Consider the following 16,235-nt stretch of genomic DNA (forward strand, 5'->3'; position numbering starts at 1 on the left):
AAGCATGCCACCCCCCTCTGCAAGTCATGGCCTTCTAAGAATAATATTCTCTTATTGGTTAAATTCACCCATTCCTTCAATCATACTAAAGAGGCTGCACTATAATACAACTCCCAATTTGGAAGTGCCAGCCCTCCCCTGCTCTTCATATGCTGCATTGCCTTTAAATTTATTCTACGTTTTTTTTTCCCTTGCCAGATAAATTTTACAGTTATTTTATTAAGTTTTTCAAAAAAAAATTGTGTACTTTGATTGGGATTGTCTGAAATATATAGAGGAATTTTGGAAGAATATTCATTTTAATAGCAGCGATCCTGCCAAATAATGAAAGTTGCAGCTTGCCCCATGTTTCTAAATCCTACTTTACCTGTTGCATCAATTTATCATAATTATTTTCCTTAAGTGTTTTACAATGTGCTGTCAACCATATTCCTAAGTATTTAACTTTCTTTATCACTTGTATTCCCATAACTTCTTCTAGTTCTAATTTTTGTTTTTCTTTTAAATTTTTGGTCATTAATTTTGTTTTCTTCCTGTTAATTTTTAGTCCTGCTACTGCTCCAAATGGTTCTAATTCATCCATCAATTTTTGTCCTCTTTCTATTGGTTCTTCAATGAAAAAAATCACATCATCCGCAAATGCTTGCAACTTATATTCTTCTTTCTTAACCTTTAATCCTTTTATGTCTGGGTTCTGTCTAATTCGCGTTAATAATGCTTCTAGTGATAATATGAAGAGCAGGGGTGAGAGTGGGCAGCCCTGTCTGACTCCTTTTTCTATTTTTATTGGGTGGGTATATTCCCCGTTTATTATAATATTAGCCTGTTGTGTATCATAAATGGTTGTTATACTATTTTCAAATTTGGTGCTTAAATTCATATTATAATTTTTTTGGATTAAAAATTGCCAATTTAAATTATCGAAGGCCTTCTCTGCATCTAAAAACATAAGTGCAATTTGTTTTTTGGGGTGGGCTTCGTAAAATTCTAAAACATCTAATACTATTCTTAAGTTGTTCCTGATTTGTCTGGTCGGGAGAAATCCATTTTGGTCTTCATGTATATGCTCATTTAACATTCTTTTTAGTCTACTTGCTATAATAGAAGCAAATATTTTGTAATCAGTATTTAACAATGAAATCGGCCTATAATTTTGTATATATCGGGGATCTGAATCCTCCTTCGGGATCAGCGAAAACAATGCCCCCCCTCCATGAGTCTGGCATCCTGGCTGCCAATAAGACGTCATTAAAAACTTCCACCATAAGAGGTCCTATTTGTTCTGCTATTGCCTTGTACAGCTCCCCTGGGATCCCATCTGGTCCCGGGGATTTGTTGTTTTTCTGGTTCTCTATTACTGATTTCAATTCGAACCAAGTAATGTCTTTGTTTAATAATTCTTCCATTTCTTCCCCAATTGCTTTATCCTTCATTTCATTTAAATAGTTTCTTATCATATCTTCATTAACTTCTTCCTTTTTATATAACTCTTCAAAATACTTATGGGCAATTTCTTTTTTCTGTTCTATCTCCTGCTGTATATCCCACTTTCCATCTTTTAACTGGTATATCAATCTCTTTTCTTTCCTTTTTTTAAGCCTGTATGATAGCCATCTCCCTGGCTTATTGGCATACTCAAAATAAGTTTGTCTAGTTGTATTCAAATTTATAATCATTCTCTCTTGTTTAATTAAATTCAATTTATGTTTAGTTATTGTTATCTGATTTTGCAATTTTGAATCCTTTGGGGTACTCTGTAATTGAGTTTCTAATTCCTTAATTTTATGTTGTAATTTGTTTTGCTGGGCGTATTTTTCCTTATTCCTCTTGGCGTTATAAGAGATTGTTATACCTCTTGTTACTGCCTTCATTGTATCCCAAATGTTTTGTTTCGTAGTTGCTCCATTATCATTTTGAAGCGGGTAGTGGGGGTTTAGTTATTAATTAAATAATACTTAATGTTCTTACTATTTTCCCTATATATCTAATCAAAGTATAACTATCACTATTATTAATAAATCAATTAAATCAGTTAATTCAATTATTTAACAATCAATTACAGCAATCAATTTTCCTTTCCCCAGTATACATATTTATAATCTTTATAAAGAGAGATTGAAGAAAGAGAGATAGTTCATCATAGCGCCGGATGGTGGGGGAATAAAGAAAAAATGAGCAAATGTATACAGGAAAAAGGGAGTAAAGAAGGGGAAATTGGAATTTTGAAGTAAGTTTTTAGCTTTCCGTCTCTAAATTTAAGAGCTTTCACCCCAAACGCACCAGAAGTGGGGAGGTAAAAAATGCTGAGTAGTGACTGTAATTACACGGTACCTCCACACATTCAGAAGCTTCCACTTTTACTTTTCGTCTTAGTGTTCCTAAGTTCAACCTAAGTTCAATTGTCCTGATTTTCTTCAGATGGAAGGGCAGTTAAGTGGTTTATATCAGTTATATTGTTATAAACTCAGGGTTTCTAAGTATCGCCTGTGGCGCCACACTGTCTCTGTTCCGTCAGCTCCGATCTTCTTCCCGTCTCCGATTTAATAAAGTCTTTCAGCTTAAAAATCGAATGAAATAGTCCAAATCCTCCACACCTTCCAGTCACCTTCCAGCCGCTAAATTCCCTTCTATTATTATCAGAGTGGTATATCTCCTGACCTCGTAAACTTCCCTTTTTACTCGTTATTGTCCTCTATCTTTCTTCTGTCTGCCAAGCCCCTTCACTTCCACTTGCCTCGCATCTGCTTTTTGGCCTCTTTCTTTTAGGGCTCCAGACAGACACTTGTAACAGCCTTATAAAAGTCTATAGCATTCCAATCATCCTCTCCGCTGCTAATTTTCTCTGCCACACTCTTCACCAATGATCCCACAAATTGTCACTCACTCTCTTCTTTACATTGGTGGCAATCCAGAGTTCAGAGCCGCCATTGATAGGTGGCTGTTTCTTGCTTGTTGGGCTCTGGAGGGCTCCACTGCAAGGGGGGTTGCCTTCCCCACACTGAAACCTGAGTCTCCCCCACGCTGGCACAAATCTCTCTGGGACTTGTGCACCCTCAAAGGATCGCACCAACCAAAAAAAGAGATTAATTGAAACCACGGACGGGCTTCTGCACCTCTGTTCATCCTTGCCTTACTATTGGAAGTCTCAGCATCCCAATACTACATTAACATCTTTCACATTTAAAGATTTTTCTCATAAATGTTTATGTACTATTCCCCCAAAAGATACCAAATTGTCACATGACCAGTGAACTCTCATTTTTATTCCAGCATTGAAAATCTGATGTTCATCTTTTCAAATGCATTTTAAGGAGTGCATTTACACCATAAATACAATTTGTTAATGAAATAAGCTTAATCTCAGATCTGTAAATATCATTTTAATATTTTTAAGGGGATGAACCTATTTATGAGACTTTCTGGATATTCCAGTTCCTTAGTCCATGTTTGAAATATCCCTCTTTAAAAATAGTCTTCAGATTTTGATAGAGATATGTTATAGTTTTTAATACTGCCATAGATTCCATCAAATAAGAAAGCAACTCAATTGCCTTTGAGCATCTTATCCATATTGATCTAGATTAGAAGAATCTAGAAGTCTGTAAGTCCAATGTACTCCCAATGTTGTGAATTGGGAAGACCAAATTTAAGTAGAAATTGGAAAAAATCAGAATATATGTACATGCTCATCAGCCTGCATATCATCATACTTTTCTGTACCTATAGTCACAATGGACAGTAAAAAAAAAACTAAGGAAAAGTTCATAAACTGCTCCTCTCTAGATTTCCACTGAATTTGAAAAAGTAATTCATAATCTCTCTAGAACAGTTGAGCAATTCATTGTGCATTATTTAGAAATAGATAGCACATATTTCACTGTCAATCAAATCAAGAAGATAATAATTGGCAAGACCTTGTGCTCATGAATACCAAGAGCAAGAAGTACATCTGTATATCAAATCTGACTGCTCAAGAGACCAGATTGTTGGTTCAGCAATTTTCTGTCAGATAGCTATTTGTTGTTCTTGATACAGAGGGAAAGTCATTAATTAAGAAGAGAGGAGCAATGTAGGTGGAGGGGGGAAATCAGATTCAAGTAAGCTATCCTCCACACGGTTGCTTGGCATTTCTAAGAATAAACTTAAAATAAAACAGTGCCATTATTCCCTCATATTTTTAAAAAAGCTGGATTTGAAACTGTGTTTTCTCTTATTTTTCCTTTCTTTATTTTCTTTCTTTCTGCTGTCTTTGACTCTGCAGTCTTCCTTTTCAAGTGCTCCTCTGCTATTTGCTTCCACAATGAAAATTGAAGAGTCATATCAGATTAAAACCTCTATAGATGTCACGGTTTTGTGGAAAAGTTCCCGCAAAGTACTGCAGTGCTGTGGGCTTCAGACAAAAATTGGCTAATGGGATCTGATTTCAGATGTGGTGAAGTCTATTAAGGCAAACAGAGATCAGGCTTAGATGCCTGACAAAAAGTATGAGCATCGCAGATGAGATAAATATTAATAGGATTTCAAATAATACTGAACAAAATTGCAAATGAGCTGGGGAAACAATGAAGGAGGGAGGGAGGGAGGGATGGAAGGGAGGGAAGGAGGGAGGGAGGGAGGAAGGAAGGAAGGAAGGAAGGAAGGAAGGAAGGAAGGAAGGAAGGAAGGAAGGAAGGAAGGAAGGAAGGAAACTATTAAAGTTATATCTCAAGAAGATCAAACCCCCCTGCCCTCCTCGCCACGACCTCAAGTCATGTCAGGCAAGCCATTCCTAATTAGTGTTTCTGAAAACAATCCAGAATGTCACATGGGCATTATTTACAGGTGGCAGAAGGACCATGTTGCACTGGAGATGAGTTTGGTGGCTTGTGTTCATAGTTGTCCTGCAGAAATGGAATAGGGCTCACTGATTGTTCAAAATCTCGTACTTCCCCTGTCCCTCAAAACCAGACTATCATTGTATCATGGACTTGCCTTGTTCTGCAGTTAGCTCAAGCACATCTCTTTTCGCTGTTTTTCTTTCTCCTGGGTCACCTCCTTTGGCACTGCGCCAGGAAAAAAATTAACTGTACTCCTCACAATCAGTTTGAGACTATACAGCTGGCATCAGCTCAGGCACTTCTTCACAGAACCTATAAAGTCAGATTTGTTTCTATGTGAGGATAATATCAAGGGAGCTGTAGGAGCAGATTCATGCACTGAGCAGGCACTGGACCAGACAATATCTATAATTCTTTCCACCCCTTACATTCTACATAATAATTCTAAGTGCCATTAAGACCACTTTCCTTGGCCTATTTGCTCCCCAGCAGCCTGAGATCATTGTGGTTTTGATCTTTTGAGAAGTTTGCAGTCTTAACAGTAACCATCATTCTAGAAAAGATCCTGTGGAGACCTATGGCAACTGTGGACTGCGACTTCTGACTAACTCAAAATTAATTGGCTCATTTAGGGTGCGTCCTCACAATGTCCTGAAGATGCTCCAGTCCTGTGTTTCTGTCAGCTTGACTTTATACCAGAAATCCTGGTACACACACACACACACACACACACACACACACACACACAATGCACATTTTATTTTTATTTATTTATTAATCAAATGTATAGAACCACCAATTTATTATACATAAATCAATCGAATTTATATAACCTACATGGTACACAACAATAGATAAAAGCTAAAAATGTGAAGAGTAAATACAAATATAAAAGGCCATAATAAGAAACTGGAAATACAATACATACAGGAAATAAAAATGCCTCCTTCAACAATAGAGCCATATGCTCTCCATGAATATAAAAGTGCACATGTATGCAGGCAAGACCATTTTCCTCTTGGCCTTTTCTCTGCTTTTCCTGAATAAGGTTAGCTGCATATTTTATTGCACTGTAATTATTCCTTATGCAAAGAATGATTATAGCATTTGCCTTACACACAGAGTATTTGGTCTAATTTAGTAGTTTTGGTTCTGTTTGATTGCTACTTCATATTTATATATTGTGTATATTTCAATATTATGAAGCTGTTTTGGTTTACAATTTTTTTTCTGTTGTATGCCGTATTAATCCAATAAATAAATAAATAATAAAGAAAGAAAGAAAGAAAAAATGAATGAATGAATGAATGAAGCTTTTGGCTTTCTTTCTTTTCTTTTCTTTTCTTTTAAAATCCAGTGCACCATTTTATCATTTTCAGTCCTTCTTTTTAGAAAAAGTCTGTTTCAATTACATGGGTTAAACGAAAGTCTATTCATATATAGAATGCAAAAATAATACATTTAAAAGTATGATTGGTGTGCTTTAGGACAGTTGAGATTATTAGTGAAGGATACAAGAACACTGAATGCTGTTCTGAAGGCAGGACAAAAACCACTACTTAGAAATATACCCTGGCAAAAATACGCAAGAAAAGAAAAGTCATAGAAGAAATTAGAGCAGAGGTGGGATTCAGCAGGTTCTGACCAGTTCTGGAGAACCGGTAGCAGAAATTTTGAGTCGTTCAGAGAAATGGCAAATATCGCCTCTGACTGGCCCGCCCACTTCTATTCTCCACCTCCCGAGTCCCAACTGATCAGCTGGATCTTCCTTTGTTGCCCTGAACAGGAGAACGGAGCTGGCTAATGGGGTGGGGATGAAATGGGGATTTTACAGTATCCTTCCACTGCTGCACTCACCAAGCCACACCCATAGAACCGGTAGTAAAAAAAATTGAATTCCATCACTGAACTAGAGGGAATGAAGAACTATTGCAGAGGGAAAGAAGAATGGTTGCCACATCACCAGAATGGACCAGCAACATTTTTGGAGTACAGGAATTGATAGTGTTGCCCTGAATTCCCAATCAACCTGCTTTTTCTGCTTCTGTTGCTCAGGCACTGCTGATTTGTTTGTTTGTAGTGCTTTACTTTCTTCTAGAGCAATCCCTGTGTTTTTATTGGTTACTTCTCAGGGACAGGAACACCACCTTATTACATTTTCCTGTCTTTTCTAACCCTGGGCAGATGCTCATCAATCACCATTTATAGAGATTCTCAGTCATCCAGGTCATGGTTATACCAAAGGTCCTTTTTTCAAAAGCCAACTGGACTTTGTTTTTCCTTGAAGATGTTTTGCTTCTCATCCAAGAAACGTCTTCAAAGAAAAACAGTGTCCAATCTGGGCTTTGGGCTCACCAATCACCATTTTCATTCATTCTCAAAGCTCCAAATGACCCTACCACTGTTGTTATACTTCTCACCCATCCATTTATTTAAGATCATGTTCATTCTGAAAGTTGCACAAATTGTTTCAAAAATTACCCTGGTTCTTCACTGTCACTCACATATGAAATTCTACTTTCCTATGCACCCAAAATGATCGCCTAATGAAACCAAATCAAGTGCAATCACCTCTAAAAGTGCTTGAGATTATTCTGTCCACAATCAGATCATATGTTTAATCTCTCTAAAGTACAGTTATCCTGATACTACTGCTACTGCTACTACTACTACTACCACCACCACCACTTTTTCCTAGTTGAGGATGGAAACAAGTTTCCATAAATTGAGTTGGTCTACATTTTAGACATTTCATTCCTAAATACTGGTTGATTGCCCCTGCATTCCAGTTCCAAAGGGTCCTTCCCATTGCCATTCTCTTATTTTCTCATTTTTTAATGATTCCTTGCAAGGAAATGCTTTTGGCTTGTACAGTCTTTGTGGCTGCATAGTTGTTAGCAGCAGCACTTATCATTTATATTAGCTAATCTGTCCATATTAAAGTGATAGAGTTCTTTAATTCCATGAAGAACATCTCAGGGAGCATGAATAAGTTAATTTTCTATTTAACCTAAGACCAGATGGTTATAGAAATATTATGCATAAATAAATTATGGAGAAAATACCCTCACTAACAGTTAGGATTATTTGAAATGGCCTTTCCCAGAGAGAGAACGAGAGAGAGCTTTTTGCTTGTTTGGAACTGTATTCTTCACTGCAACTGACTGTCTAAGGAGATCCATTTTATATTTAATCAGTCTGGCTTTTAGCCCAAAGTTATATAGTAGAGCTTAGGTGGTTGCACCCTGGAGCCTTGTTCTACTGGTCATTGTACTAGCCATCTTCAAAGAACTTATAGATAATAGTCTTCATGGCATTTATCTTCTTCGATACTGAACAAGGCAGTCTTTCTCAATGGCAGGAGTGAGGCAATAATTCCTAAGAGGTTTGATAAAGGCTTATGCCCATCAGTTCCCCAAAGTGAATGCACACACATTTGTTTCCCATCCTCTGTAATTCTTGAAAACTATTACAAGTATGAAATGAGGCCCACAGTGATAGTGGAATAATACTAGTTAAGTATAGGGCAGACAGTGCTATTTTTCGCTTGGGCTGTATATGCTTCAAACATTATTTTGAAGAAGTGTTTCAGATTCAGAAGTGCAGCATCTTTGCTATTCTTTAAAACAATGGTGGGGGGAGGGAGGAATACTGCCATTTTAACCAATTTTGCCACTGTTAAAACAGGGCACTTTTTCCCCTCAAGTTCATAAGAAGCACAAAAAAAAAAAAAAACAGGCTGTTCTGTTGAATACTAGAAAGGATCTTACTTTCAAATATTTTTTAAGTCTGCCAGCAGTTATATTAAAAAGCTACAATAAAACATCAAGCTGCATATTGTACTGAAAAATTAATTTGATCATCTCCTTAAATCTTCTCACAATCCACAGCCACTATTAACTCTGACCACCTGTTTTGTGTGCCCGGTCTTCTCTCTGTTGCTAACATCAGATAGAGGGAATTAAATCTCCCTGACCTAAGGTGCAACAGTAGTTCTGTCAAAACCAGTAAATAGTAGATTTAGTTTGGTAAAATTGTCCTCAGCAATTTAATTCTGCTGGTTCACATTGCAGATCCCTCAGCACATGAACTCAATTAGATAATGCTTATATTTGTGTAAGTTGACAGGATACATTTCTGGTTTTCTTTCCATAACCACAAGAAAAGCTAGAATATTTTAAACACTGGAATGCTTTCAGAGTCTACTTGGGGTTTTGCAAGACACTGTGACACGGTGACACAGTGGTGGAGTGCAGTACTGCAGGCTGCTTCTGCTGACTGCCAGATGCCTCCAATTTGGCAGATCTAATATCACCAGGCTCAAGGTTGACTCAGCCTTCCATCCTTTCGAGTGTGTAAAATGAGGACCCAAATTGTTGGGGGCAATATGCTGACTCTGTAAAATCGCTTAGAGAGGGCTGTAAAGCACTGTATAGCAGTATATAAGTCTAAGTGCTATTGCTATTTCTTTTTCTCCCCCCACCCCCCAAAAAATTAAGAACTCCATTTCAGTAATCATGACACAATTATAAAATGAATAGTATTATCTGAAATGCAGGCTTCAGATACCCTTCTCCTTTAACTGTGCCATCTGTATCCTCATCCCCACTGAGTGGTTAAGCAGAAAAGTAATGATTTTTATTGAAAGAAAATCCATTTGGAGTTCAAACCATCAGACTGATTCCAGTGTCAGACCTGGAAAAAACCAATGTATTTCTTTTAAAAAAAAAAATGTTGGTTTTTAAAGACAAACAAAAACAAACAAAACATAAAAACATCCAGCTTTCTTTCACAAATGTACAAGCAGTGTGTCGGTTGGTTTACCAATTTTGTGTGCATCCATTTCATAGTCTCAATTACAGTTACATTGCATGATAACTCATATTATCAATCAAAAATTAAATACCCTAGTATCACTATTAAACAATCATTTGACTATAATTTTGTTCATTCATACTTTGCAAGATAACTATAATTTACTTAGTTTATTTTATAACAATTCATATAATCCTTCCAAATCTATCCTAAAAACATTTTATAGATATGATATCAAAAAAAGAAATATATCTTTATATATTCATTATTTTCTAAAATTCTAAATATTCTATTATTGTGTTTTATTATCTAACCATTGATAGAAAAGGTCCCAAATTTTATAAAATTGTTTATCTTCTTGTTCTCTAATGTCAATCTACTCATTTCAGCACATGCTAATATTTTCTTAATGATTTCCTCCTGCGATGGTATTTTCTCATTTTTCCAATTTTTAGCAAATACAATCCTAGCCACTGTTAATACATTTACAATCAGGTGTTTCACATCTTTACTATATGTAAATTCCCAATAAAAAAATCTCTGGTTTCAAGTCTATATGTTTCTTTATCATTTTTTTCAACCACATGCGAATTTTAGTCCAGTATTTTCTAGCGTCCTCACAAGTCCACCACATATGGTAATATGAGCCAGGTATCTGATGACATTTCCAACATTTTTTGGATTTATTCTTGAACATTCTTGCTATTCTTGTCAGGGGAAAATGCTACCTGTAAAACATCTTATACAAATTTTCTTTCTATGCTGTTGACATTGTTATTTTATAATTTTGAGACCACAATTTTTGCCATTTCTCTAAATCAATCCCATATCCAAAATTCTTCCCCCAAGCAATCATAGTTTCTTTAACTTGTTCTTCCTCTAGTTTAATTTCTAATAAATAACCATACAATTTTTTAATCACTTTTTCATCAGTACCTGTCAAAATCTTATCTAAGTCAGTCAGTTTATCATAGAATCCTTCTGTTTTAAAATCTTCATCATACTTTGAATGTATTTGCGCATATGAAAACCAATTCATCTTTATACCTTGTTCCTCTAGATTTTGCATCGATTTAAGTTCACCTTTTTCATTCAATATTTCACCATATCTGACTGTTTGTTCCTTTTTATATATTATAGGATAAGAAAATGCTTCAAAAGTCAATAACCAGACTGGAATTTTCAAATAACATGGACTTTTAATCTTCTCCCAATTTAACCACAAAGATTCCCGTATATGATGTCTTCTAAAATACCTCTGTGTTTTAATTCCTTTGTACCATAAAAAAGCATGCCACCCCAACAACAAATCATGTCCTTCGAATGTCAGCAATCTAGTATTTCTTAGTGTTATCCATTCCTTAACCCACATCAGATTTGTAGCTTGGTAGTACAACTCCCAATTAGGCAAACCAAATCCTCCTCTAGGTCTAGCATCTTGTAAAAGTTTTAACTTTATTCTCACTTTCTTGCCTTGCCATATATATTTCAACACAATTTTATTTAAATCTTCAAAATAGTCTTTTCCAAGCCTAATTGGTATTGTTTGAAACAGGTATAAAATTCTGGGTAGGAATTTTAAAACCAATGTATTTCTGTATGAGATTGTACCCTTGCCTATTGAATTGCCTTAGGAATATGATTGATGGTTATGTTGTGAGTCATTGTATTCAAGATTTTGTAGTTTAGGTAGGTATGCTAACTGATGCGCTAACCTAAGTTAAACAAAGCCATCCCTCTCTCTGACCAACCTCTTGGAGGATCTCCTCTTCTCATCTGATTGCCTCCTAGACAGTATCCCTTTCCCTCATTCTCCAAGGTCACCCACATATTCCAATATATTTACATATTCCATGATAACATCACAGAGAACTTAAGATTCTAAGTCGGGGTGTCAAACTCTATTTCATTGAGGGCCGCATCATGGTTGTGTTTTACCTCGAGGGCCGGGGTGAGTATGGCCAGCTTGATGTCACTTGTGTCAGAGGCATCTGTGGTGCCCCAAGTCCTCTGCAAGTGAAAATGAGCTCCTGAGCTTTGTTTTCACTGGCAGAGGGTAACAGGAGGCCATTGCAACCAAAAACAGAACTTGGGAAGGCTTCCCATGGCTCTCCTGAGCTCTGTTTTCACTGGCAGAGGCACCACGGGTCAGTCCTTTGCTGTTTTGAGGGCAGCTCCATGGGCCATATCTGAACACCTTGTGGGCTGGTCCTGGCCCCCAGGCCTTGAGTTTGACACCCCTGTTCTAAGTAGAAGTGGGGAAATGCAAGCCAGCTTTTGTTGTTGATTAACTGAGACTTACAAAATGATACAAAACATAAAAACATTGGAAATACTAAAGGGGATCTTTGAAGAATGGGGCCAGAAATTAGAAGCTACAATATCAACAGTATCATTAATTGTGTCTGATTCTATGGATAGTTTATGTCCAAAGAATATCAACAAGGAAATGACTGACATGTGCCAAATTTTGTCTGACAAAACAGACTACTGAAAGCAGAAGTACAAATAACAGACTGAGAAAATGATTTGGAAAACACACTTCCGGGTTGTAAGGCTTCGTCGACGGCAGGAATCCGCTTCTCTGCGGGTCCCTGCTGTGCTCGCCGTCAAGGTACCCCCGATCCAACTGGATTTGGGGGTTGTCGCTACCCTGAAGGGGCAGCGGAAGACAGAGGAGATCTGAGCAGGGGTCTGGGGACATCGCACCCCCCCTCCCCAGCCGGCTAGACTCCTTTTTCCCGAGACGGATGAGCGGCTGTCTCGGCAGCCATGAAGGATTCTTCAACCGGACAAGTTTGTGCAGGAGGAAGACTTAGAAGGAGAAGTTTTCTTGGCTAAACCAGGACATGATGTTACTTTTAAAACACCCTGGAAACCTGACTTTGGATTGATACATTTGTTTCCAAAAGAATTTGTAACATCGGCGAAAGTGCTGAAGGAAAGCTCACTACCCCTCCCTATGGAGAAAGCAAAGGAGCACAGAAAAACCTGCTCTCTAAAGGTAAAAATAAGCTCTTTGTTATAAGTGGGAAGGGGAGGACTAAAAAAAAACAAAAAAACTTTTTTTTCTAAACTTTGCTGGAGGAGACGCCTTGAAGATTTCAAGACCATTAATTAATGGAAATACGGCTTTTAAAATATATCTGGGATTTTGCCTCTGGAGAAAAAACTGTAAAGAGAAGAAGAGGAAAAAAGTTTTGCTTGTTTGGATTGTTTGATAACTCTGACATTTGGAAATTACTTCAAGATTGAAAGCATCTGGGTTGTTGTTTTTTTTTTTTTAAAAAAAAAGAACTTATAATGGTACCACCGGTTGATGAACTGAAAATGGAATATGAAAAATTAAAAGAAAGACAACAAAGTGGCAAGGATTCTTTGGGAGCTGCCTTCCACTTTTTAGAAATGGTGGTTTCTACGTACCAGCAAACACTGGAGGAAGGAGAAGGAGAAGAAGAAGAAGAAAAGGAAGAAGCCATCTTTAATGGACTAAAAAGTTTGATTAAGAAAGAAAATGGGAAGGAAGGAAGGGAAAAGGAGAATTTAAGATTTAATAAAACAACCAAGAAAAAGAAAAATAGGATGAAAAGAAGGTACAATGTTAGAAAGCAACTGAAAATAGAATTACAACAGAGAGGAAACTTAAAAAGGGGAGAGGAGGAGGGGGCAAAAGACCAGATTGGAGAAGAAAGGGAGGGAAAAAGAAAAAAAAAGCCACGGGTTAGGACAAGATTTTTTTAAAAAAGTTTTTCTTTAGAGATGAAGGATGATAGATAGCTTATAATTAAAGAAGATTCTGCAAGAGTGCATAAGATAGTATTGTAGTATTTGTATTTGGAACAGTTTATTGGAATATTTAATGAAATATTAATGTTTAATAATGATGGATGTTGATATTTGATTAAATATTAGGAGATCTGTTAAATAATTAATGCTTAGTTAAAGTTTAATTTGTTAGTGTTTTAATATTATTATAACTTTAGTATTTTATTTTTCTATTCTAAAACAATGTACTTATTAGAACTAGAATTAGAATAGAAATTATATATTTAATTATACTATAAGTTTGTTATTCTTTCATTTTAAGATTTAATATGTAGAAGGTACTAAGCAGAATCAGAATGGAAATTATGTATTATTTTAAGTTTTATTTTAGGAGAAGGCGTCATACTTCAAAAGCGATTACAGGGGAAATTTTTTGGTTAAAGGGAAGAGATACATAGATGTTTACTAAAGAACGGACAAAAGACATAAGTATAATGACTTTGAAATAAGATGAAATAAATAAAATATAATTAAGAGAGTGAAAAGATGGGAGAAGTTATATAGAAAATACAAAATGGTTAATAAGATATGAAGGGTATATAAGATGGGCATGAATTTGATTTAGGTCTGTCAAAAAAGATGTAACCTGGGGCCAAGTCACTTTTCAAAGAAGTTTTATGTTTTATGTTTAGTGTGTGGATTATGTTTGATTCTAAATTAATAAAATCTTGGAGAAATGAAATTAAAGGGAGAGAAATTGGGAAAAGATATGTATAAATGATAACTAAGGAGGTTTTTTTTTTTTCTCCAATGTTTTGCTTCAAGTGTGATAATGTGGAACCATGTTTTAAAGAATAATGCTTTGTTTGTCTTGTTGAAGTTTATGGGTAGTTCTTGGAAAGGAGGTTATATATGTTTTGTTTGTCTTGAAAAATCAATAAAACTTGTTTAAAAAAAAAAGAAAGAAAATGATTTGGAAAGAAATGGTTCAGTTCAGTGGTGGGATTAAAAATTTTTTACTACCAGTTCTGTGGGCTTGGCTTGGTGGGCATGGCAGGGGAATGATACTATGAAATCTCAAGTCACAGGTGGTATTTGCCAGTTCTCTGAACTACTCAAAATTTCCACTACCGATTCTCCAGAACTGGTCAGAACCTGATGAATACCACCTCTGGTTTAGTGGATATAAAAAAAAAAAAAGCCTGGCTGAAGTTTTAAAAATTAAAGGGGATATACAAATGAAAAATCAAGAAAATGGCTTGGGTGTTGGTCCTTATTGGATCTACAAAAGATATGTTCAAAACTTTGAACAAATCTTTATCTGAGATAAAAAAAGAATTGAAGAGGAATTAAATCCTATCACAATATTTGAATGAACTCAAGATTAAGACTATTAAAATTAAAAGGAAAGAATATAAATTTGGTTTATTTGATTAAGATTAAAATAAGACATTTATTTGCAAATTTCTGGCAATTGTTTATGCACTCTGCTGACACCAACATTGAATAGGTAATGTTTTATGGATTTGCTTAGAGAGAAAGGATGAGCTATGGAATGAACAAATATCTATCTATAGCCATATTATAGGGGGAGAAGAGTTGCTAACATAATCTATATTTATTGTAATAAAGTAGTCACTTCTTTATATATTATTTTTACTTGATTATATTATTTCTTTTCTTTTTTATTGCACATTTTATTGTTTCTTCTGTTTTATTTCTTCAAATTGGCACTAGTTTTTACTATTGTAATTAGAATTCTTAATAAAAAATTATGCAACATGGATCTCACTGCTCAGCTAGAACTAGAACTACCTATCAAGTCCCATATAGTTCAACAAAAATCAATGAAGCAAGATTTACACTGATTTCAATAAAGTATCTTTAAGGCTATTCATGAGGTAAATAATACAGAGTCTTGGAAATTGCATGACATTTTCAACCCTCCTGCATGCTGAGTTCATTAAAATGCAGAGTCTCATTGAATATTTAGTGCCACTTGGGTGGAGTTCTTTTTATAAGATAAGTTCCCAAAAGATTCTACTTCTTTCTTAATTGCCTGTGTCTACCTTTCCTCCCAGCTTTCTCACAATCTCTTAGAATGATGGCACAATTCATGGCAGATGGTTCAGCAGAATGCCATAGTTGGTGGTAATGACTCTTTCCAAGAGGTCAAATAGGATGAAAAACGGTACACTTCTGCTAATCCAGATCATGATATAGATAATCTTATTTCCATCTCATGGTCAGCTCTAAATCATGACTGAAAGAAATCTCAATAGTTCTCTGTAGGATCCAGAAGAAGATGAAGAAATCCAGAGGATCCTGTGTAACTCATTTCTGACTACCTTCTCAATAACATCTCTAAAAATATGCTGAGGCAGGTTGGAGATGGGGCAGTAGCTGTTCAGCTAGATTTGGCCCCTTAAGTAGAGAGTGTGCCAATTTCTCTTTCAACACAGGTGACAGTATGACCTCTTTACAGAAGCGCTTCCGAAGTCCAACCATCAAAAGGTGGCAGGAGGAGCACAGATTGAGACCACAAGTATCAACTATCTAATTTCTTGAATTTCATAAGGCCAGGTCACAAAGAAAGACATCATTCTTTTCAGCTTATTTGGCTCTACTTATTTAGCATTCTACTTATTTAGCATAGGATGCGGTGGCTCAATGGCTAAGAAGCTGAGCTTGTTGATCAGAAAGATTGGCAGTTTGACAGTCCGAATCCCTAGTGCCGTGTAACAGAGTGAGTTCCCATTATTTATCCCAGCTTCTGCCAACCTAGCAGTTTGAAAGCATGTAAAAATGCAAGTAGAAAAATAGGGACCACTTTGGTAG

The sequence above is a fragment of the Pseudonaja textilis genome, chromosome 1, assembly GCF_049901715.1.
Source record: "Pseudonaja textilis isolate UNSWEBS1 chromosome 1, rPseTex1.2, whole genome shotgun sequence".
NCBI classification, from domain to species: Eukaryota; Metazoa; Chordata; class Lepidosauria; order Squamata; family Elapidae; genus Pseudonaja; species Pseudonaja textilis.